Raw genomic sequence first — 23480 nt, 5'->3', positions numbered from 1 at the left:
CACTAGATCCGGGGTCGCTTACCGAGCATTGCCAATTTAACCTTGTGGCGATGAAATGAGGACTCTCAAGTCGCGAACTTGCCTTGTGACTGTAAAGACGTCCGCGGTTGCAATTCAAATAACCATAGTTTCAAACTCCATCTACCCTCCATTGCACTCAGGTTTCTTCTTTATTGTTAACAATTACTTGCCATTGTGGGTTGGATGGCAGACCCGATTTTTTGCATTAAGAGGAGAAAGTGATTGAGGAGTATGTGGAAATGAACCAAAATGGGAACGTCTCGCCGTCCGTGGTTTGGAAGTTATGGAAGGCGGTAGTGAGGGGGGAGGTCATATCATTCAAGTCAAAGGTGGTTAGCGAGGCGGTTAGGAAGGGCAGCGTGGATCGAGGAAATGTTGGCGGGCGATGGAATATATCTGATGCACACGGGAGCGGGACATGTAGTGAGGAGGAAGGAGTTGCAGGTGAAGTTTGATCTTCTATCGAAAGGGAGGGCGGTTCAGCAATGGAGGCCCGCAAGGGATTGTCTGTGAGTATGGTGAGCAAGCCATTGGATTGCTGACGGGTCATTTCCATCGGCAGGCAGCAGCGAGGGAGGTGGGAGGGAGTATTTCTGCATCTGAATGTGAACTGGTTCGTGGATTTAGAAGAATGTTCAGAATATTTTTGTGACATTTGGGCATTTTGGATCCGAAGCGAGGGGAGTATCGAACTGATATTTGATAATAAATGTAAAATCCTCTCTTTAGTTGATGCGGAGTGGAAACGTTAACTCCGTTTCTCTCTCCACTGATGATGCCAGACCGGCTGAGTTTTCCCTGAAGTTTCTGTTTTTGTGTGTTGAAATTTAATGGATTTGCTTTAACCCATATGTTTCTGGACCCTGAGGATAATTCCTGCATTTTCAGAATCCAGCACTAACTCCAGTTTGTATTGTGATTTCTGTCGGTGCATTATCGCCCTGTCAACAAATACAGAAAGAAAATGCACAGAGTCCAACAGCAAATTGCGAATTTAAATCAAATCAAATGGCATTTCCTAATTCAACAAAGAGGTACTATCAAAACTTTCCTATAGCAACCTTAACAAAGCTATTGGCTCATCTCGGGTTTGGATTTCGTCAAGGTTCTGAATGAAAGAATACTTATTATGAACACAATAATGTTCAGAATTGTATTATGTGTGTCTGCCTGCTCCGAACGAATAAAAAAATACCTTCCGCGTCAAATCACCGAAGCAGCTTTTGCGCTCATGTAGTCGTGGCCGAGTGGTTAAGGCGATGGACTAGAAATCCATTGGGGTGTCCCCGCACAGGTTCGAACCCTGCCGACTACGTATGCTCTTTTTCGCATTCAGGTGCAAGTGTCACCATGTTTTTTGGAACGAATGGTGTCTGATGCGAAATGGTATCCCACACTTTGCAAAAAGACGAGTTGCTTTTCCCAACAGAGTGCGCTCTATTTGAAAAGTCGGGACACAGTTCGACATGTGTTATTATTCAGTGATTGGAAAAGTTCACAACGCTTTCTGGATAAGAATTAAAGAATGGAACATATGCCATTAATTAGTGAACGGAGATGTACAGACAGCTTGCTGATGAAGAGTTAGGCCATGGGCAAGCGTTATTGACTAGGGAGGGGAGAAGTAAAAGCCTGAATCATGCGAGCAACAATTCCAATTTTCAATTTTGTCCAGGGATTGGCTATGGTGAATGCAGAAAAGCTAGTGTTTCGAAACAAACCTGTTGGACGTTGACCTGGTGTTGTAAGACATCATACTGTGCTCACCACAGTCCAACACCGGCATCTCTAAATCATGGCTATCTCCAAACTAAGACAATGTGAATGCTTTTTGGATAGTGTATATCGCAAATTGATTGTAGATGGTTGAATAAATACTAGAAACTAACAGGGATCAAGTCAAGACCAGCATGGAGAGAAATAATCCTCACTCACCCGTCAGTCAGGAATGTTGGCTGTCTCCCAAGCACTAGATCCGGGGTCGCTTACCTAGCATTGCCAATTTAGCCTTGTGGCGATCAAATGAGGACTCTCAAGTCGCGAACTTGCTTTGTGACTGTAAAGACGTCCGCGGGTGCAATTCAAATAACCATAGTTTCAAACTCCATCTACCCTCCATTGCACTCAGGTTTCTTCTTTATTGTTAACAATTACTTGTCATTGTGGGTTTGATGGCCGACCAGATTTTTTGCATTAAGAGGAGAAAGTGATTGAGGAGTATGTGGAAATGAACCAAAATGGGAACGTCTCGCCGTCCGTGGTTTGGAAGTTATGGAAGGCGGTAGTGAGGGGGGAGGTCGTATCATTCAAGACAAAGGTGGTTAGCAAGGCGCGTTCGGAAGGGCAGCGTGGATCGGGGAAATGTTGGCGGGCGTGGAATATATCTGATGCACACGGAAGCGGGACATGTAGTGAGGAGGAAGGAGTTGCAGGTGAAGTTTGATCTTCTATCGAAAGGGAGAGCGGTTCAGCAATGGAGGCCCGCAAGGGATTGGCTGTGAATATGGTGAGAAAGCCATTGGATTGCTGGCAGGTCATTTCCATCGGCAGGCAGCAGCGAGGGAGGTGGGAGGGAGTATTTCTGCATCTGAATGTGAACTGGTTCGTGGATTTAGAAGAATGTTCAGAATATTTTTGTGACATTTGGGCATTTTGGATCCGAAGCGAGGTGAGTATCGAACTGATATTTGATAATAAATGTAAAATCCTCTCTTTAGTTGATGCGGAGTGGAAACGTTAACTCCGTTTCTCTCTCCACTGATGATGCCAGACCGGCTGAGTTTTCCCTGAAGTTTCTGTTTTTGTGTGTTGAAATTTAATGGATTTGCTTTAACCCATATGTTTCTGGACCCTGAGGATAATTCCTGCATTTTCAGAATCCAGCACTAACTCCAGTTTGTATTGTGATTTCTGTCGGTGCATTATCGCCCTGTCAACAAATACAGAAAGAAAATGCACAGAGTCCAACAGCAAATTGCGAATTTAAATCAAATCAAATGGCATTTCCTAATTCAACAAAGAGGTACTATCAAAACTTTCCTATAGCAACCTTAACAAAGCTATTGGCTCATCTCGGGTTTGGATTTCGTCAAGGTTCTGAATGAAAGAATACTTATTATGAACACAATAATGTTCAGAATTGTATTATGTGTGTCTGCCTGCTCCGAACGAATAAAAAAATACCTTCCGCGTCAAATCACCGAAGCAGCTTTTGCGCTCATGTAGTCGTGGCCGAGTGGTTAAGGCGATGGACTAGAAATCCATTGGGGTGTCCCCGCACAGGTTCGAACCCTGCCGACTACGTATGCTCTTTTTCGCATTCAGGTGCAAGTGTCACCATGTTTTTTGGAACGAATGGTGTCTGATGCGAAATGGTATCCCACACTTTGCAAAAAGACGAGTTGCTTTTCCCAACAGAGTGCGCTCTATTTGAAAAGTCGGGACACAGTTCGACATGTGTTATTATTCAGTGATTGGAAAAGTTCACAACGCTTTCTGGATAAGAATTAAAGAATGGAACATATGCCATTAATTAGTGAACGGAGATGTACAGACAGCTTGCTGATGAAGAGTTAGGCCATGGGCAAGCGTTATTGACTAGGGAGGGGAGAAGTAAAAGCCTGAATCATGCGAGCAACAATTCCAATTTTCAATTTTGTCCAGGGATTGGCTATGGTGAATGCAGGAAAGCTAGTGTTTCGAAACAAACCTGTTGGACGTTGACCTGGTGTTGTAAGACATCATACTGTGCTCACCACAGTCCAACACCGGCATCTCTAAATCATGGCTATCTCCAAACTAAGACAATGTGAATGCTTTTTGGATAGTGTATATCGCAAATTGATTGTAGATGGTTGAATAAATACTAGAAACTAACAGGGATCAAGTCAAGACCAGCATGGAGAGAAATAATCCTCACTCACCCGTCAGTCAGGAATGTTGGCTGTCTCCCAAGCACTAGATCCGGGGTCGCTTACCTAGCATTGCCAATTTAGCCTTGTGGCGATCAAATGAGGACTCTCAAGTCGCGAACTTGCTTTGTGACTGTAAAGACGTCCGCGGGTGCAATTCAAATAACCATAGTTTCAAACTCCATCTACCCTCCATTGCACTCAGGTTTCTTCTTTATTGTTAACAATTACTTGTCATTGTGGGTTTGATGGCCGACCAGATTTTTTGCATTAAGAGGAGAAAGTGATTGAGGAGTATGTGGAAATGAACCAAAATGGGAACGTCTCGCCGTCCGTGGTTTGGAAGTTATGGAAGGCGGTAGTGAGGGGGGAGGTCGTATCATTCAAGACAAAGGTGGTTAGCAAGGCGCGTTCGGAAGGGCAGCGTGGATCGGGGAAATGTTGGCGGGCGTGGAATATATCTGATGCACACGGAAGCGGGACATGTAGTGAGGAGGAAGGAGTTGCAGGTGAAGTTTGATCTTCTATCGAAAGGGAGAGCGGTTCAGCAATGGAGGCCCGCAAGGGATTGGCTGTGAATATGGTGAGAAAGCCATTGGATTGCTGGCAGGTCATTTCCATCGGCAGGCAGCAGCGAGGGAGGTGGGAGGGAGTATTTCTGCATCTGAATGTGAACTGGTTCGTTGATTTAGAAGAATGTTCAGAATATTTTTGTGACATTTGGGCATTTTGGACCTGAAGCGAGGGGAGTATCGAACTGATATTTGATAATAAATGTAAAATCCTCTCTTTAGTTGATGCGGAGTGGAAACGTTAACTCCGTTTCTCTCTCCACTGATGATGCCAGACCGGCTGAGTTTTCCCTGAAGTTTCTGTTTTTGTGTGTTGAAATTTAATGGATTTGCTTGAACACATATGTTTCTGGACCCTGAGGATAAGACCTGCATTTTCAGAATCCAGCACTAACTCCAGTTTGTATTTTGATTTCTGTCGGTGCATTATCGCCCTGTCAACAAATAATGAAAGAAAATGCACAGAGTCCAACAGCAAATTGCGATTTTAAATCAAATCAAATGGCATTTCCTAATTCAACAAAGCGGTGCTATCAAAACTTTCCTATAGCAACCTTAACAAAGCTATTGGCTCATCTCGGGTTTGGATTTCGTCAGGTTCTGAATGAAAGAATATTTATTGCGAACTCAATAATGTTGAGAATTGTATTATGTGTGTCTGCCTGCTCCTACCGAATAAAAAAATACCTTCCGCGTCAAATCACCGAACAGCATCTGCTCTCGTGTAGTCGTGGCCGAGTGGTTAAGGCGATGGACTAGAAATCCATTGGGGTTTCCACGCGCAGGTTCGAACCCTGCCGACTACGTATGTTCTTTTTCTCATTCAGGTTCAAGTTTCACCACGTTCTTTGGAACGAATGGTGTCTGATGCGAAATGGTATCCCACACTTTGCAAAAAGACGAGTTGTTTTTCCCAACAGAGTGCGCTCTATTTGAAAAGTAGGGACACAGTTCGACATGTGTTATTATTCAGTGATTGGAAAAGTTCACAACGCTTTCTGGATAAGAATTAAAGAATGGAACATATGCCATTAATTAGTGAACGGAGATGTACAGGCAGCTTGCTGATGAAGAGTTAGGCCATGGGCAAGCGTTATTGACTAGGGAGGGGAGAAGTAAAAGCCTGAATCATGCGAGCAACAATTCCAATTTTCAATTTTGTCCAGGGATTGGCTATGGTGAATGCAGAAAAGCTAGTCTTTCGAAACAAACCTGTTGGACGTTGACCTGGTGTTGTAAGACATCGTACTGTGCTCACCACAGTCCAACACCGGCATCTCTAAATCATGGCTATCTCCAAACTAAGACAATGTGAATGCTTTTTGGATAGTGTATATCGCAAATTGATTGTAGATGGTTGAATAAATACTAGAAACTAAGAGGGGTCAAGTCAAGACCAGCATGGAGAGAAATAATCCTCACTCACCCGTCAGTCAGGAATGTTGGCTGTCTCCCAAGCACTAGATCCGGGGTCGCTTACCTAGCATTGCCAATTTAGCCTTCTGGCGATCAAATGAGGACTCTCAAGTCGCGAACTTGCTTTGTGACTGTAAAGACGTCCGCGGGTGCAATTCAAATAACCATAGTTTCAAACTCCATCTACCCTCCATTGCACTCAGGTTTCTTCTTTATTGTTAACAATTACTTGTCATTGTGGGTTTGATGGCCGACCAGATTTTTTGCATTAAGAGGAGAAAGTGATTGAGGAGTATGTGGAAATGAACCAAAATGGGAACGTCTCGCCGTCCGTGGTTTGGAAGTTATGGAAGGCGGTAGTGAGGGGGGAGGTCATATCATTCAAGACAAAGGTGGTTAGCAAGGCGCATTCGGAAGGGCAGCGTGGATCGGGGAAATGTTGGCGGGCGTGGAATATATCTGATGCACACGGAAGCGGGACATGTAGTGAGGAGGAAGGAGTTGCAGGTGAAGTTTGATCTTCTATCGAAAGGGAGGGCGGTTCAGCAATGGAGGCCCGCAAGGGATTGGCTATGAGTATGGTGAGCAAGCCATTTGATTGCTTACGGGTCATTTCCATCGGCAGGCAGCAGCGAGGGAGGTGGGAGGGAGTATTTCTGCATCTGAATGTGAACTGGTTCGTGGATTTAGAAGAATGTTGAGAATATTTTTGTGGTATTTGGGCACTTTGGATCTGAAGCGAGGGGAGTATCGAACTGATATTTGATAATAAATGTAAAATCCTCCCTTTAGTTGATGCGGAGTGGAAACGTTAACTCCGTTTCTCTCTCCACTGATGATGCCAGACCGGCTGAGTTTTCCCTGAAGTTTCTGTTTTTGTGTGTTGAAATTTAATGGATTTGCTTTAACCCATATGTTTCTGGACCCTGAGGATAATTCCTGCATTTTCAGAATCCAGCACTAACTCCAGTTTGTATTGTGATTTCTTTCGGTGCATTATCGCCCTGTCAACAAATACAGGAAGAAAATGCACCGCGTCCAACACAAATTGCGAATTTAAATCAAATCAAATGACATTTCCTAATTCAACAAAGTGGTGCTATCAAAGCTTTCCTATAGCAACCTTAACAAAGCTATTGGCTCATCTCGGGTTTGGATTTCGTCAGGTTCTGAATGAAAGAATATTTATTGTGAACTCAATAATGTTCAGAATTGAATGATGTGTTTCTGCCTACTCCTACCGAATAAAAAAATACCTTCCGCGTCAAATGACACCGAAGCAGCTTTTGAACTTGTGTAGTCGTGGCCGAGTGGTTAAGTCGATGGACTAGAAATCCATTGGGGTTTCCACGCGCAGGTTCGAACCCTGCCGACTACGTATGTTCTTTTTCGCATTCAGGTTCAAGTTTCACCACGTTCTTTGGAACGAATGGTGTCTGATGCGAATTGGTATCCCACACTTTGCAAAAAGACGAGTTGTTTTTCCCAACAGAGTGCGCTCTATTTGAAAAGTCGGGACACAGTTCGACATGTGTTATTATTCAGTGATTGGAAAAGTTCACAACGCTTTCTGGATAAGAATTATACAATGGAACATATGCCATTAATTAGTGAACGGAGGTGTACAGACAGCTTGCTGATGAAGAGTTAGGCCATGGGCAAGCGTTATTGACTAGGGAGGGGAGAAGTAAAAGCCTGAATCATGCGAGCAACAATTCCAATTTTCGATTTTGTCCAGGGATTGGCTATGGTGAATGCAGAAAAGCTAGTGTTTCGAAACATACCTATTGGACGTTCACCTGGTGTTGTAAGACATCGTACTGTGCTCACCACAGTCCAACACCGGCATCTCTAAATCATGGCTATCTCCAAACTAAGACAATGCGAATGCTTTTTGGATAGTGTATATCGCAAATTGATTGTAGATGGTTGAATAAATACTAGAAACTAAGAGGGAATAAGTCAAGACCAGCATGGAGAGAAATAATCCTCACTCACCCGTCAGTCAGGAATGTTGGCTGTCTCCCAAGCACTAGATCCGGGGTCGCTTACCGAGCATTGCCAATTTAACCTTGTGGCGATCAAATGAGGACTCTCAAGTCGCGAACTTGCTTTGTGACTGTAAAGACGTCCGCGGTTGCAATTCAAATAACCATAGTTTCAAACTCCATCTACCCTCCATTGCACTCAGGTTTCTTCTTTATTGTTAACAATTACTTGCCATTGTGGGTTTGATGGCCGACCCGATTTTTTGCATTAAGAGGAGAAAGTGATTGAGGAGTATGTGGAAATGAACCAAAATGGGAACGTCTCGCCGTCCGTGGTTTGGAAGGTATGGAAGGCGGTAGTGAGGGGGGAGGTCATTTCATTCAAGACAAAGGTGGTTAGCGAGGCGCGTTAGGAATGGCAGCGTGGATCAGGGAGATGTTGGCGGGCGATGGAATATATCTGATGCACACGGAAGCGGCACATTTAGTGAGGAGGAAGGAGTTGCAGGTGAAGTTTGATCTTCTATCGAAAGGGAGGGCTGTTCAGCAATGGAGGCCCGCAAGGGATTGGCTATGAGTATGGTGAACAAGCCATTGGATGGCTGGCTGGTCATTTCCATCGGCAGGCAGCAGCGATGGAGGTGGAAGGGAGTATTTCTGCATCTGAATGTGAACTGGTTCGTGGATTTAGAAGAATGTTGATAATATTTTTGTGACATTTGGGCATTTTGGATCTGAAGCGCGGGGAGTATCGAACTTATATTTGATAATAAATGTAAAATCCTCCCTTTAGTTGATGCGGAGTGGAAACGTTAACTCCGTTTCTCTCTCCACTGATGATGCCAGACCGGCTGAGTTTCCCCTGAAGTTTCTGTTTTTGTGAGTTGAAATCTAATGGATTTGCTTTAACCCAGATGTTTCTGGACCCTGAGGATAATTCCTGCATTTTCAGAATCCAGCACTAACTCCAGTTTGTATTTTGATTTCTGTCGGTGCATTATCGCCCTGTCAACAAATACAGAAAGTAAATGCACAGAGTCCAACAGCAAATTGCGAATTTAAATCAAATCAAATGGCATTTCCTAATTCAACAAAGCGGTGCTATCAAAACATTCTTATAGCAACCTTAACAAAGCTATTGGCTCATCTCGGGTTTGGATTTCGTCAGGTTCTGAATGAAAGAATACTTATTATGAACACACTAATGTTCAGAATTGTATTATGTGTGTCTGCTGCTCCTCCCGAATAAAAAAATACCTTCCGCGTCAAATCACCGAAGCAGCTTTTGCCCTCATGTAGTCGTGGCCGAGTGGTTAAGGCGATGGAGTAGAAATCCATTGGGGTCTCCCCGCGCAGGATCGAACCCTGCCGATTACGTATTCCCTTTTTCTCATTCAGGTTCAAGTTTCACCACGTTCTTTGGAACGAATGGTGTCTGATGCGAAATGGTATCCCACACTTTGCAAAAAGACGAGCTGTTTTTCCCAACAGAGTGCGCTCTATTTGAAAAGTCGGGACACAGTTCAACATGTGTTATTATTCAGTGATTGGAAAAGTACACAGCGCTTTCTGGATAAGAATTTTACAATGGAACATATGCTATTAATGAGTGAACGGAGATGTACATTCAGCTTGCTGATGAAGACTTCGGCCATGGGCAAGCGTTATTGACCAGGGAGGGGAGAAGTAAAATGCCTGAATCATGCGAGGAACAATTCAAATTTTCAATTTTGTCCAGGGATTGGCTATGGTGAATGCAGAAAAGCCAGTGTTTCGAAACAAACCTGTTGGACATTAACCTGGTGTTGGAAGACATCTTACTGTGCTCACCACAGTCCAACACCGGCATCTCCAAATCATGGCTCTCTCAAAACTAAGACAATGTGAATGCTTTTTGGATAGTGTATATCGCAAATATATTGTAGATGGTTGAATAAATACTAGAAATTAAGAGGGAACAAGTCAAGACCAGCATGGAGAGAAATAATCCTCACTCACCCGTCAGTCAGGAATATTGGCTGTCTCCCAAGCACTGGATCCGGGTTCTGTTACCGAGCATTGCCAATTTAACCTTAGGGCGATCAAATGAGGACTCTCAAGTCGCGAACGTTGCTTTGTGACTCTAAAGACGTCCGTGGGTGCAATTCAAATAACCATAGTTTCAAACTCCACCTACCTTCCATTGAACTCACGCTTCTTCTTTATTGTTAACAATGACTTGCCATTGTGGGTTTGATGGCAGACCCAATTTTTTGCATTAAGATGGGGAAAGTGATTGAGGAGTATGTGGAAATGAACCAAAATGGGAACGTCTCGCCGTCCGTGGTTTGCAAGGTATGGAAGGCGGGAGTGAGGGGAGGTAATTTCATTCAAGGCAAAGGTAGGTAGCGAGGCGCGGGAGGGAGGGCAGCGTTGATCGGGGAGATGTTGGCGGGCGATGGAATATATCTGATGCACACGGAAGAGGGACATGTAGTGAGGAGGAAGGAGTTGCCGGTGAAGTTTGATCTTCTATCGAAAGGGAGGGCGGTTCAGCAATGGAGGCCCGCAAGGGATTGGCTGTGAATATGGTGAGAAAGCCATTGGATTGCTGGCGGGTCATTTCCATCGGCAGGCAGCAGCGAGGGAGGTGGGAGGGAGTATTTCTGCATCTGAATGTGAACTGGTTCGTGGATTTAGAAGAATGTTCAGAATATTTTTGTGACATTTGGGCATTTTTGATCTGAAGCGAGGGGAGTATCGAACTGATATTTGATAATAAATGTAAAATCCTCTCTTTAGTTGATGCGGAGTGGAAACGTTAACTCCGTTTCTCTCTCCACTGATGATGCCAGACCGGCTGAGTTTTCCCGGAAGTTTCTGTTTTTGTGTGTTGTAATTTAATGGATTTGCTTGAACACATATGTTTCTGGACCCTGAGGATAAGACCTGCATTTTCAGAATCCAGCACTAACTCCAGTTTGTATTTTGATTTCTGTCGGTGCATTATCGCCCTGTCAACAAATAATGAAAGAAAATGCACAGAGTCCAACAGCAAATTGCGATTTTAAATCAAATCAAATGGCATTTCCTAATTCAACAAAGCGGTGCTATCAAAACTTTCCTATAGCAACCTTAACAAAGCTATTGGCTCATCTCGGGTTTGGATTTCGTCAGGTTCTGAATGAAAGAATATTTATTGCGAACTCAATAAGGTTGAGAATTGTATTATGTGTGTCTGCCTGCTACTACCGAATAAAAAAATACCTTCCGCGTCAAATCACCGAACAGCATCTGCACTCGTGTAGTCGTGGCCGAGTGGTTAAGGCGATGGCCTAGAAATCCATTGGGGTCTCCCCGCGCAGGTTCGAACCCTGCCGACTACGTATGTTCTTTTTCGCATTCATGTTCAAGTTTCACCACGTTCTTTGGAACGAATGGTGTCTGATGCGAAATGGTATCCCACACTTTGCAAACAGACGAGTTGTTTTTCCCAACAGAGTGCGCTCTATTTGAAAAGTCGGGAGACAGTTCAACATGTGTTATTATTCAGTGATTGGAAAAGTACACAGCGCTATCTGGATAAGAATTTTACAATGAAACATATGCTATTCATTAGTGAACGGAGATGTACATTCAGCTTTCTGATGAAGACTTAGGCCATGGGCAAGCGTTGTTGACCAGGGAGGGGAGAAGTAAGATGCCTGAATCATGCGAGCAACAATTCCAATTTTCGATTTTGTCCAGGGATTGGCTATGGTGAATGCAGAAAAGCTAGTGTTTCGAAACATACCTGTTGGACGTTCACCTGGTGTTGTAAGACATCGTACTGTGCTCAATACAGTTTAACACCGGCATCTCTAAATCATGGCTATCTCCAAACTAAGACAATGCGAATGCTTTTTGGATAGTGTATATCGCAAATTGATTGTAGATGGTTGAATAAATACTAGAAACTAAGAGGGAACAAGCATGGAGAGAAATAATCCTCACTCACCCGTCAGTCAGGAATGTTGGCTGTCTCCCAAGCACTAGATCCGGGGTCGCTTACCGAGCATTGCCAATTTAACCTTGTGGCGATCAAATGAGGACTCTCAAGTCGCGAACTTGCTTTGTGACTGTAAAGACGTCCGCGGTTGCAGTTCAAATAACCATAGTTTCAAACTCCATCTACCCTCCATTGCACTCAGATTTCTTCTTTATTGTTAACAATTACTTGCCATTGTGGGTTTGATGGCCGACCCGATTTTTTGCATTAAGAGGAGAAAGTGATTGAGGAGTATGTGGAAATGAACGAAAATGGGAACGTCTCGCCGTCCGTGGTTTGGAAGTTATGGAAGGCGGTAGTGAGGGGGGAGGTCATATCATTCAAGACAAAGGTGGTTAGCGAGGCGCGTTAGGTAGGGCAGCGTGGATCGGGGAAATGTTGGCGGGCGTGGAATATATCTGATGCACACGGAAGCGGGACATGTAGTGAGGAGGAAGGAGTTGCAGGTGAAGTTTGATCTTCTATCGAAAGGGAGGGCGGTTCAGCAATGGAGGCCCGCAAGGGATTGGCTATGAGTATGGTGAGCAAGCCATTGGATTGCTGTCGGGTCATTTCCATCGGCAGGCAGCAGCGAGGGAGGTGGGAGGGAGTATTTCTGCATCTGAATGTGAACTGGTTCGTGGATTTAGAAGAATGTTGAGAATATTTTTGTGGCATTTGGGCACTTTGGATCTGAAGCGAGGGGAGTATCGAACTTATATTTGATAATAAATGTAAAATCCTCCCTTTAGTTGATGCGGAGTGGAAACGTTAACTCCGTTTCTCTCTCCACTGATGATGCCAGACCGGCTGAGTTTCCCCTGAAGTTTCTGTTTTTGTGAGTTGAAATCTAATGGATTTGCTTTAACCCAGATGTTTCTGGACCCTGAGGATAATTCCTGCATTTTCAGAATCCAGCACTAACTCCAGTTTGTATTGTGATTTCTGTCGGTGCATTATCGCCCTGTCAACAAATACAGAAAGAAAATGCACAGAGTCCAACAGGAAATTGCGAATTTAAATCAAATCAAATGGCATTTCCTAATTCAACAAAGCGGTGCTATCAAAACATTCTTATAGCAACCTTAACAAAGCTATTGGCTCATCTCGGGTTTGGATTTCGTCAGGTTCTGAATGAAAGAATACTTATTATGAACACAATAATGTTCAGAATTGTATTATGTGTGTCTGCTGCTCCTCCCGAATAAAAAAATACCTTCCGCGTCAAATCACCGAAGCAGCTTTTGCCCTCATGTAGTCGTGGCCGAGTGGTTAAGGCGATGGAGTAGAAATCCATTGGGGTCTCCCCGCGCAGGTTCGAGCCCTGCCGATTACGTATTCCCTTTTTCTCATTCAGGTTCAAGTTTCACCACGTTCTTTGGAACGAATGGTGTCTGATGCGAAATGGTATCCCACACTTTGCAAAAAGACGAGTTGTTTTTCCCAACAGAGTGCGCTCTATTTGAAAAGTCGGGACACAGTTCAACATGTGTTATTATTCAGTGATTGGAAAAGTACACAGCGCTTTCTGGATAAGAATTTTACAATGGAACATATGCTATTAATGAGTGAACGGAGATGTACATTCAGCTTGCTGATGAAGACTTCGGCCATGGGCAAGCGTTATTGACCAGGGAGGGGAGAAGTAAAATGCCTGAATCATGCGAGGAACAATTCAAATTTTCAATTTTGTCCAGGGATTGGCTATGGTGAATGCAGAAAAGCCAGTGTTTCGAAACAAACCTGTTGGACATTAACCTGGTGTTGGAAGACATCTTACTGTGCTCACCACAGTCCAACACCGGCATCTCCAAATCATGGCTCTCTCAAAACTAAGACAATGTGAATGCTTTTTGGATAGTGTATATCGCAAATATATTGTAGATGGTTGAATAAATACTAGAAATTAAGAGGGAACAAGTCAAGACCAGCATGGAGAGAAATAATCCTCACTCACCCGTCAGTCAGGAATATTGGCTGTCTCCCAAGCACTGGATCCGGGTTCTGTTACCGAGCATTGCCAATTTAACCTTAGGGCGATCAAATGAGGACTCTCAAGTCGCGAACGTTGCTTTGTGACTCTAAAGACGTCCGTGGGTGCAATTCAAATAACCATAGTTTCAAACTCCACCTACCTTCCATTGAACTCACGCTTCTTCTTTATTGTTCACAATGACTTGCCATTGTGGGTTTGATGGCAGACCCGATTTTTTGCATTAAGATGGGGAAAGTGATTGAGGAAAATGTGGAAATGAACCAAAATGGGAACGTCTCGCCGTCCGTGGTTTGCAAGGTATGGAAGGCGGGAGTGAGGGGAGGTAATTTCATTCAAGGCAAAGGTAGGTAGCGAGGCGCGGGAGGGAGGGCAGCGTTGATCGGGGAGATGTTGGCGGGCGATGGAATATATCTGATGCACACGGAAGAGGGACATGTAGTGAGGAGGAAGGAGTTGCCGGTGAAGTTTGATCTTCTATCGAAAGGGAGGGCGGTTCAGCAATGGAGGCCCGCAAGGGATTGGCTGTGAATATGGTGAGAAAGCCATTGGATTGCTGGCGGGTCATTTCCATCGGCAGGCAGCAGCGAGGGAGGTGGGAGGGAGTATTTCTGCATCTGAATGTGAAATGGTTCGTGGATTTAGAAGAATGTTCAGAATATTTTTGTGACATTTGGGCATTTTTGATCTGAAGCGAGGGGAGTATCGAACTGATATTTGATAATAAATGTAAAATCCTCTCTTTAGTTGATGCGGAGTGGAAACGTTAACTCCGTTTCTCTCTCCACTGATGATGCCAGACCGGCTGAGTTTTCCCTGAAGTTTCTGTTTTTGTGTGTTGAAATTTAATGGATTTGCTTTAACACATATGTTTCTGGACCCTGAGGATAATACCTGCATTTTCAGAATCCAGCACTAACTCCAGTTTGTATTTTGATTTCTGTCGGTGCATTATCGCCCTGTCAACAAATAATGAAAGATAATGCACAGAGTCCAACAGCAAATTGCGATTTTAAATCAAATCAAATGGCATTTCCTAATTCAACAAAGCGGTGCTATCAAAACTTTCCTATAGCAACCTTAACAAAGCTATTGGCTCATATCGGGTTTGGATTTCGTCAGGTTCTGAATGAAAGAATATTTATTGCGAACTCAATAATGTTGAGAATTGTATTATGTGTGTCTGCCTGCTCCTACCGAATAAAAAAATACCTTCCGCGTCAAATCACCGAACAGCATCGGATCTCGTGTAGTCGTGGCCGAGTCGTTAAGGCAATGGACTAGAAATCCATTGGGGTTTCCACGCGCAGGTTCGAACCCTGCCGACTACGTATGTTCTTTTTCTCATTCAGGTTCAAGTTTCACCACGTTCTTTGGAACGAATGGTGTCTGATGCGAAATAGTATCCCACACTTTGCAAAAAGACCAGTTGTTTTTCCCAACAGAGTGCGCTCTATTTGAAAAGGCGGGACACAGTTCGACATGTGTTATTATTCAGTGATTGGAAAAGTTCACAACGCTTTCTGGATAAGAATTATACAATGGAACATATGCCATTAATTAGTGAACGGAGATGTACAGACAGCTTGCTGATGAAGAGTTAGGCCATGGGCAAGCGTTATTGACGAGGCAGGGGAGAAGTAAAAGCCTGAATCATGCGAGCAACAATTCCAATTTTCAATTTTGTCCAGGGATTGGCGATGGTGAATGCAGAAAAGCTAGTGTTTCGAAACAAACCTGTTGGACGTTGACCTGGTGTTGTATGACATCGTACTGTGCTCACCACAGTCCAACACCGGCATCTCTAAATCATGGCTATCTCCAAACTAAGACAATGCGAATGCTTTTTGGATAGTATATATCGCAAATTGATTGTAGATGGTTGAATAGATACTAGAAACTGAGAGGGATCAAGTCAAGACCAGCATGGAGAGAAATAATCCTCACTCACCCGTCAGTCAGGAATGTTGGCTGGCTGCCAAGCACGAGATCCGGGGTCGCTTACCTAGCATTGCCAATTTAGCCTTGTGGCGATCAAATGAGGACTCTCAAGTCGCGAACTTGCTTTGTGACTGTAAAGACGTCCGCGGGTGCAATTCAAATAACCATAGTTTCAAACTCCATCTACCCTCCATTGCACTCAGGTTTCTTCTTTATTGTTAACAATTACTTGCCATTGTGGGTTTGATGGCCGACCCGATTTTTTGCATTAAGAGGAGAAAGTGATTGAGGAGTATGTGGAAATGAACCAAAATGGGAACGTCTCGCCGTCCGTGGTTTGGAAGTTATGGAAGGCGGTAGTGAGGGGGGAGGTCATATCATTCAAGACAAAGGTGGTTAGCAAGGCGCGTTCGGAAGGGCAGCGTGGATCGGGGAAATGTTGGCGGGCGTGGAATATATCTGATGCACACGGAAGCGGGACATGTAGTGAGGGGGAAGGAGTTGCCGGTGAAGTTTGATCTTCTATCGAAAGGGAGGGCGGTTCAGCAATGGAGGCCCGCAAGGGATTGGCTATGAATATGGTGAGAAAGCCATTGGATTGCTGGCGGGTCATTTCCATCGGCAGGCAGCAGCGAGGGAGGTGGGAGGGAGTATTTCTGCATCTGAATGTGAACTGGTTCGTTGATTTAGAAGAATGTTCAGAATATTTTTGTGACATTTGGGCATTTTGGATCTGAACCGAGGGGAGTATCGAACTGATATTTGATAATAAATGTAAAATCCTCTCTTTAGTTGATGCGGAGTGGAAACGTTAACTCCGTTTCTCTCTCCACTGATGATGCCAGACCGGTTGAGTTTTCCCTGAAGTTTCTGTTTTTGTGTGTTGAAATTTAATGGATTTGCTTTAACACATATGTTTCTGGACCCTGAGGATAATACCTGCATTTTCAGAATCCAGCACTAACTCCAGTTTGTATTTTGATTTCTGTCGGTGCATTATCGCCCTGTCAACAAATAATGAAAGATAATGCACAGAGTCCAACAGCAAATTGCGATTTTAAATCAAATCAAATGGCATTTCCTAATTCAACAAAGCGGTGCTATCAAAACTTTCCTATAGCAACCTTAACAAAGCTATTGGCTCATATCGGGTTTGGATTTCGTCAGGTTCTGAATGAAAGAATATTTATTGCGAACTCAATAATGTTGAGAATTGTATTATGTGTGTCTGCCTGCTCCTACCGAATAAAAAAATACCTTCCGCGTCAAATCACCGAACAGCATCGGATCTCGTGTAGTCGTGGCCGAGTGGTTAAGGCAATGGACTAGAAATCCATTGGGGTTTCCACGCGCAGGTTCGAACCCTGCCGACTAGGTATGTTCTTTTTCTCATTCAGGTTCAAGTTTCACCACGTTCTTTGGAACGAATGGTGTCTGATGCGAAATGGTATCCCACACTTTGCAAAAAGACCAGTTGTTTTTCCCAACAGAGTGCGCTCTATTTGAAAAGGCGGGACACAGTTCGACATGTGTTATTATTCAGTGATTGGAAAAGTTCACAAAGCTTTCTGGATAAGAATTATACAATGGAACATATGCCATTAATTAGTGAACGGAGATGTACAGACAGCTTGCTGATGAAGAGTTAGGCCATGGGCAAGCGTTATTGACTAGGCAGGGGAGAAGTAAAAACCTGAATCATGCGAGCAACAATTCCAATTTTCAATTTTGTCCAGGGATTGGCGATGGTGAATGCAGAAAAGCTAGTGTTTCGAAACAAACCTGTTGGACGTTGACCTGGTGTTGTAAGACATCGTACTGTGCTCACCACAGTCCAACACCGGCATCTCTAAATCATGGCTATCTCCAAACTAAGACAATGCGAATGCTTTTTGGATAGTATATATCGCAAATTGATTGTAGATGGTTGAATAAATACTAGAAACTGAGAGGGATCAAGTCAAGACCAGCATGGAGAGAAATAATCCTCACTCACCCGTCAGTCAGGAATGTTGGCTGGCTTCCAAGCACGAGATCCGGCGTCGCTTACCTAGCATTGCCAATTTAGCCTTGTGGCGATCAAATGAGGACTCTCAAGTCGCGAACTTGCTTTGTGACTGTAAAGACGTCCGCGGGTGCAATTCAAATAACCATAGTTTCAAACTCCATCTACCCTCCATTGCACTCAGGTTTCTTCTTTATTGTTAACAATTACTTGTCATTGTGGGTTTGATGGCCGACCAGATTTTTTGCATTAAGAGGAGAAAGTGATTGAGGAGTATGTGGAAATGAACCAAAATGGGAACGTCTCGCCGTCCGTGGTTTGGAAGTTATGGAAGGCGGTAGTGAGGGGGGAGGTCATATCATTCAAGACAAAGGTGGTTAGCAAGGCGCGTTCGGAAGGGCAGCGTGGATCGGGGAAATGTTGGCGGGCGTGGAATATATCTGATGCACACGGAAGCGGGACATGTAGTGAGGAGGAAGGAGTTGCAGGTGAAGTTTGATCTTCTATCGAAAGGGAGGGCGTTTCAGCAATGGAGGCCCGCAAGGGATTGGCTGTGAATATGGTGAGAAAGCCATTGGATTGCTGGCGGGTCATTTCCATCGGCAGGCAGCAGCGAGGGAGGTGGGTGGGAGTATTTCTGCATCTGAATGTGAACTGGTTCGTGGATTTAGAAGAATGTTCAGAATATTTTTGTGACATTTGGGCATTTTGGATCTGAAGCGAGGGGAGTATCGAACTGATATTTGATAATAAATGTAAAATCCTCTCTTTAGTTGATGCGGAGTGGAAACGTTAACTCCGTTTCTCTCACCACTGATGATGCCAGACCGGCTGAGTTTTCCCTGAAGTTTCTGTTTTTGTGTGTTGAAATTTAATGGATTTGCTTTAACACATATGTTTCTGGACCCTGAGGATAATACCTGCATTTTCAGAATCCAGCACTAACTCCAGTTTGTATTTTGATTTCTGTCGGTGCATTATCGCCCTGTCAACAAATAATGAAAGAAAATGCACAGAGTCCAACAGCAAATTGTGATTTTAAATCAAATCAAATGGCATTTCCTAATTCAACAAAGCGGTGCTATCAAAACTTTCCTATAGCAACCTTAACAAAGCTATTGGCTCATCTCGGGTTTGGATTTCGTCAGGTTCTGAATGAAAGAATATTTATTGCGAACTCAGTAATGTTGAGAATTGTATTATGTGTGTCTGCCTGCTTACTACCGAATAAAAAAATACCTTCCGCGTCAAATGACACCGAAGCAGCTTTTGAGCTCGTGTAGTCGTGGCCGAGTGGTTTAGGCGATGGACTAGAAATCCATTGGGGTCTCCCCGCGCAGGTTCGAACCATGCCGACTCCGTATGTTCTTTTTCGCATTCATGTTCAAGTTTCACCATGTTCTTTGGAACGAATGGTGACTGATGCGAAATGGTATCCCACACTTTGCAAAAAGACGAGTTGTTTTTCCCAACAGAGTGCGCTCTATTTGAAAAGTCGGGAGACAGTTCAACATGTGTTATTATTCAGTGATTGGAAAAGTACACAGCGCTATCTGGATAAGAATTTTACAATGGAACACATGCTATTAATTAGTGAACGGAGATGTACATTCAGCTTACTGATGAAGACTTAGGCCATGGGCAAGCGTTGTTGACCAGGGAGGGGAGAAGTAAGATGCCTGAATCATGCGAGCAACAATTCCAATTTTCGATTTTGTCCAGGGATTGGCTATGGTGAATGCAGAAAAGCTAGTGTTTCGAAACATACCTGTTGGACGTTCACCTGGTGTTGTAAGACATCGTACTGTGCTCACCACATTCCAACACCGGCATCTCTAAATCATGGCTATCTCCAAACTAAGACAATGCGAATGCTTTTTGGATAGTGTATATCGCAAATTGATTGTAGATGGTTGAATAAATACTAGAAACTAAGAGGGAACAAGCATGGAGAGAAATAATCCTCACTCACCCGTCAGTCAGGAATGTTGGCTGTCTCCCAAGCACTAGATCCGGGGTCGCTTACCGAGCATTGCCAATTTAACCTTGTGGCGATCAAATGAGGACTCTCAAGTCGCGAACTTGCCTTGTGTCTGTAAAGACGTCCGCGGTTGCAGTTCAAATAACCATAGTTTCAAACTCCATCTACCCTCCATTGCACTCAGGTTTCTTCTTTATTGTTAACAATTACTTGCCATTGTGGGTTTGATGGCCGACCCGATTTTTTGCATTAAGAGGAGAAAGTGATTGAGGAGTATGTGGAAATGAACCAAAATGGGAACGTCTCGCCGTCCGTGGTTTGGAAGTTATGGAAGGCGGTAGTGAGGGGGGAGGTCATATTATTCAAGACAAAGGTGGTTAGCGAGGCGCGTTAGGAAGGGCAGCGTGGATCGGGGAAATGTTGGCGGGCGTGGAATATATCTGATGCACACGGAAGCGGGACATGTAGTGAGGAGGAAGGAGTTGCAGGTGAAGTTTGATCTTCTATCGAAAGGGAGGGCGGTTCAGCAATGGAGGCCCGCAAGGGATTGGCTATGAGTATGGTGAGCAAGCCATTGGATTGCTGACGGGTCATTTCCATCGGCAGGCAGCAGCGAGGGAGGTGGGAGGGAGTATTTCTGCATCTGAATGTGAACTGGTTCGTGGATTTAGAAGAATGTTGAGAATATTTTTGTGGCATTTGGGCACTTTGGATCTGAAGCGAGGGGAGTATCGAACTTATATTTGATAATAAATGTAAACTCCTCCCTTTAGTTGATGCGGAGTGGAAACGTTAACTCCGTTTCTCTCTCCACTGATGATGCCAGACCGGCTGAGTTTTCCCTGAAGTTTCTGTTTTTGTGTGTTGAAATTTAATGGATTTGCTTTAACCCATATGTTTCTGGACCCTGAGGATAATTCCTGCATTTTCAGAATCCAGCACTAACTCCAGTTTGTATTGTGATTTCTTTCGGTGCATTATCGCCTTGTCAACAAATACAGAAAGAAAATGCACCGAGTCCAACAGCAAATTGCGAATTTAAATCAAATCAAATGACATTTCCTAATTCAACAAAGTGGTGCTATCAAAGCTTTCCTATAGCAACCTTAACAAAGCTATTGGCTCATCTCGGGTTAGGATTTCGTCAGGTTCTGAATGAAAGAATATTTATTGTGAACTCAATAATGTTCAGAATTGAATGATGTGTTTCTGCCTACTCCTACCGAATAAAAAAATACCTTCCGCGTCAAATGACACCTAAGCAGCTTTTGAGCTCGTGTAGTCGTGGCCGAGTGGTTAAGGCGATGGACTAGAATTCCATTGGGGTCTCCCCGCGCAGGTTCGAACCCTGCCGACTACGTATGTTCTTTTTCGCATTCAGGTTCAAGTTTCACCACGTTCTTTGGAACGAATGGTGTCTGATGCGAAATGGTATCCCACACTTTGCAAAAAGGCGAGTTGTTTTTCCCAACAGAGTGCGCTCTATTTGAAAAGTCGGGACACAGTTCAACATGTGTTATTATTCAGTGATTGGAAAAGTTCACAACGCTTTCTGGATAAGAATTATACAATGGAACATATGCCATTAATTAGTGAACGGAGATGTACAGACAGCTTGCTGATGAAGAGTTAGGCCATGGGCAAGCGTTATTGACTAGGGAGGGGAGAAGTAAAAGCCTGAATCATGCGAGCAACTATTCCAATTTTCGATTTTGTCCAGGGAATGGCTATGGTGAATGCAGAAAAGCTAGTGGTTCGAAACATACCTGTTGGACGTTAACCTGGTGTTGTCAGACATCGTACTGTGCTCACCACAGTCCAACACCGGCATGTCTAAATCATGGCTATTTCCAAACTAAGACAATGTGAATGATTTTTGGATAGTGTATATCGCAAATTGATTGTAGATGGTTGAATAAATACTAGAAACTAAGAGGGAACAAGCATGGAGAGAAATAAGCCTCACTCACCCGTCAGTCAGGAATTTTGGCTGTCTCCCATGCACGAGATCCGGGTTCGCTTACCGAGCATTGCCAATTTAACCTTGTGGCGATCAAATGAGGACTCTCAAGTCGCGAACGTCCGCGGGTGCAATTCAAATAACCATAGTTTCAAACTCCATCTACCTTCCATTGAACTCAGGTTTCTTCTTTATTGTTAACAATTACTTGCCATTGTGGGTTTGATGGCAGACCCAATTTTTTGCATTAAGAGGAGAAAGTGATTGAGGAGTATGTGGAAATGAACCAAAATGGGAACGTCTCGCCGTCCGTGGTTTGGAAGGTATGGAAGGCGGTAGTGAGGGGGGAGGTCATTTCATTCAAGACAAAGGTGGTTAGCGAGGCGCGTTAGGAATGGCAGCGTGGATCAGGGAGATGTTGGCGGGCGATGGAATATATCTGATGCACACGGAAGCGGCACATTTAGTGAGGAGGAAGGAGTTGCAGGTGAAGTTTGATCTTCTATCGAAAGGGAGGGCTGTTCAGCAATGGAGGCCCGCAAGGGATTGGCTATGAGTATGGTGAACAAGCCATTGGATGGCTGGCTGGTCATTTCCATCGGCAGGCAGCAGCGATGGAGGTGGAAGGGAGTATTTCTGCATCTGAATGTGAACTGGTTCGTGGATTTAGAAGAATGTTGATAATATTTTTGTGACATTTGGGCATTTTGGATCTGAAGCGCGGGGAGTATCGAACTTATATTTGATAATAAATGTAAAATCCTCCCTTTAGTTGATGCGGAGTGGAAACGTTAACTCCGTTTCTCTCTCCACTGATGATGCCAGACCGGCTGAGTTTCCCCTGAAGTTTCTGTTTTTGTGAGTTGAAATCTAATGGATTTGCTTTAACCCAGATGTTTCTGGACCCTGAGGATAATTCCTGCATTTTCAGAATCCAGCACTAACTCCAGTTTGTATTGTGATTTCTGTCGGTGCATTATCGCCCTGTCAACAAATACAGAAAGAAAATGCACAGAGTCCAACAGCAAATTGCGAATTTAAATCAAATCAAATGGCATTTCCTAATTCAACAAAGCGGTGCTATCAAAACATTCTTATAGCAACCTTAACAAAGCTATTGGCTCATCTCGGGTTTGGATTTCGTCAGGTTCTGAATGAAAGAATACTTATTATGAACACAATAATGTTCAGAATTGTATTATGTGTGTCTGCTGCTCCTCCCGAATAAAAAATAACCTTCCGCGTCAAATCACCGAAGCAGCTTTTGACCTCATGTAGTCGTGGCCGAGTGGTTAAGGCGATGGAGTAGAAATCCATTGGGGTCTCCCCGCGCAGGTTCGAACCCTGCCGATTACGTATTCCCTTTTTCTCATTCAGGTTCAAGTTTCACCACGTTCTTTGGAACGAATGGTGTCTGATGCGAAATGGTATCCCACACTTTGCAAAAAGACGAGTTGTTTTTCCCAACAGAGTGCGCTCTATTTGAAAAGTCGGGACACAGTTCAACATGTGTTATTATTCAGTGATTGGAAAAGTACACAGCGCTTTCTGGATAAGAATTTTACAATGGAACATATGCTATTAATGAGTGAACGGAGATGTACATTCAGCTTGCTGATGAAGACTTCGGCCATGGGCAAGCGTTATTGACCAGGGAGGGGAGAAGTAAAATGCCTGAATCATGCG

General features: G+C 43.9%; 12 non-coding genes across 12 annotated transcripts; all 12 read left to right on the top strand.

Moving 5' to 3' along the window:
• The first annotated feature begins 1254 nt into the window (after nucleotides 1-1254).
• trnas-aga (transfer RNA serine (anticodon AGA)) lies at nucleotides 1255-1336 on the top strand. The gene has a single exon. It is a non-coding gene; the product is annotated as a tRNA-Ser (tRNA).
• Nucleotides 1337-3242: 1906 nt separating this feature from the next.
• Nucleotides 3243-3324, top strand: trnas-aga (transfer RNA serine (anticodon AGA)). Its single transcript has one exon. It is a non-coding gene; the product is annotated as a tRNA-Ser (tRNA).
• A 1904-nt stretch (nucleotides 3325-5228) lies between these two features.
• trnas-aga (transfer RNA serine (anticodon AGA)) lies at nucleotides 5229-5310 on the top strand. The gene has a single exon. It is a non-coding gene; the product is annotated as a tRNA-Ser (tRNA).
• A 1906-nt stretch (nucleotides 5311-7216) lies between these two features.
• Nucleotides 7217-7298, top strand: trnas-aga (transfer RNA serine (anticodon AGA)). The gene has a single exon. It is a non-coding gene; the product is annotated as a tRNA-Ser (tRNA).
• Nucleotides 7299-9203: 1905 nt separating this feature from the next.
• trnas-aga (transfer RNA serine (anticodon AGA)) lies at nucleotides 9204-9285 on the top strand. The gene has a single exon. It is a non-coding gene; the product is annotated as a tRNA-Ser (tRNA).
• A 1906-nt stretch (nucleotides 9286-11191) lies between these two features.
• Nucleotides 11192-11273, top strand: trnas-aga (transfer RNA serine (anticodon AGA)). Its single transcript has one exon. It is a non-coding gene; the product is annotated as a tRNA-Ser (tRNA).
• Nucleotides 11274-13168: 1895 nt separating this feature from the next.
• trnas-aga (transfer RNA serine (anticodon AGA)) lies at nucleotides 13169-13250 on the top strand. Its single transcript has one exon. It is a non-coding gene; the product is annotated as a tRNA-Ser (tRNA).
• A 1906-nt stretch (nucleotides 13251-15156) lies between these two features.
• On the top strand, nucleotides 15157-15238 carry trnas-aga (transfer RNA serine (anticodon AGA)). Its single transcript has one exon. It is a non-coding gene; the product is annotated as a tRNA-Ser (tRNA).
• A 1904-nt stretch (nucleotides 15239-17142) lies between these two features.
• Nucleotides 17143-17224, top strand: trnas-aga (transfer RNA serine (anticodon AGA)). Its single transcript has one exon. It is a non-coding gene; the product is annotated as a tRNA-Ser (tRNA).
• Nucleotides 17225-19132: 1908 nt separating this feature from the next.
• On the top strand, nucleotides 19133-19214 carry trnas-aga (transfer RNA serine (anticodon AGA)). The gene has a single exon. It is a non-coding gene; the product is annotated as a tRNA-Ser (tRNA).
• Nucleotides 19215-21112: 1898 nt separating this feature from the next.
• trnas-aga (transfer RNA serine (anticodon AGA)) lies at nucleotides 21113-21194 on the top strand. Its single transcript has one exon. It is a non-coding gene; the product is annotated as a tRNA-Ser (tRNA).
• A 1874-nt stretch (nucleotides 21195-23068) lies between these two features.
• trnas-aga (transfer RNA serine (anticodon AGA)) lies at nucleotides 23069-23150 on the top strand. Its single transcript has one exon. It is a non-coding gene; the product is annotated as a tRNA-Ser (tRNA).
• The last annotated feature ends 330 nt before the right edge of the window (nucleotides 23151-23480 follow it).

This window comes from Scyliorhinus torazame, unplaced genomic scaffold, assembly GCF_047496885.1.
Source record: "Scyliorhinus torazame isolate Kashiwa2021f unplaced genomic scaffold, sScyTor2.1 scaffold_522, whole genome shotgun sequence".
In the NCBI taxonomy this organism is placed as follows: domain Eukaryota; kingdom Metazoa; phylum Chordata; class Chondrichthyes; order Carcharhiniformes; family Scyliorhinidae; genus Scyliorhinus; species Scyliorhinus torazame.
This window is presented reverse-complemented; position numbering and strand designations above follow the sequence as displayed.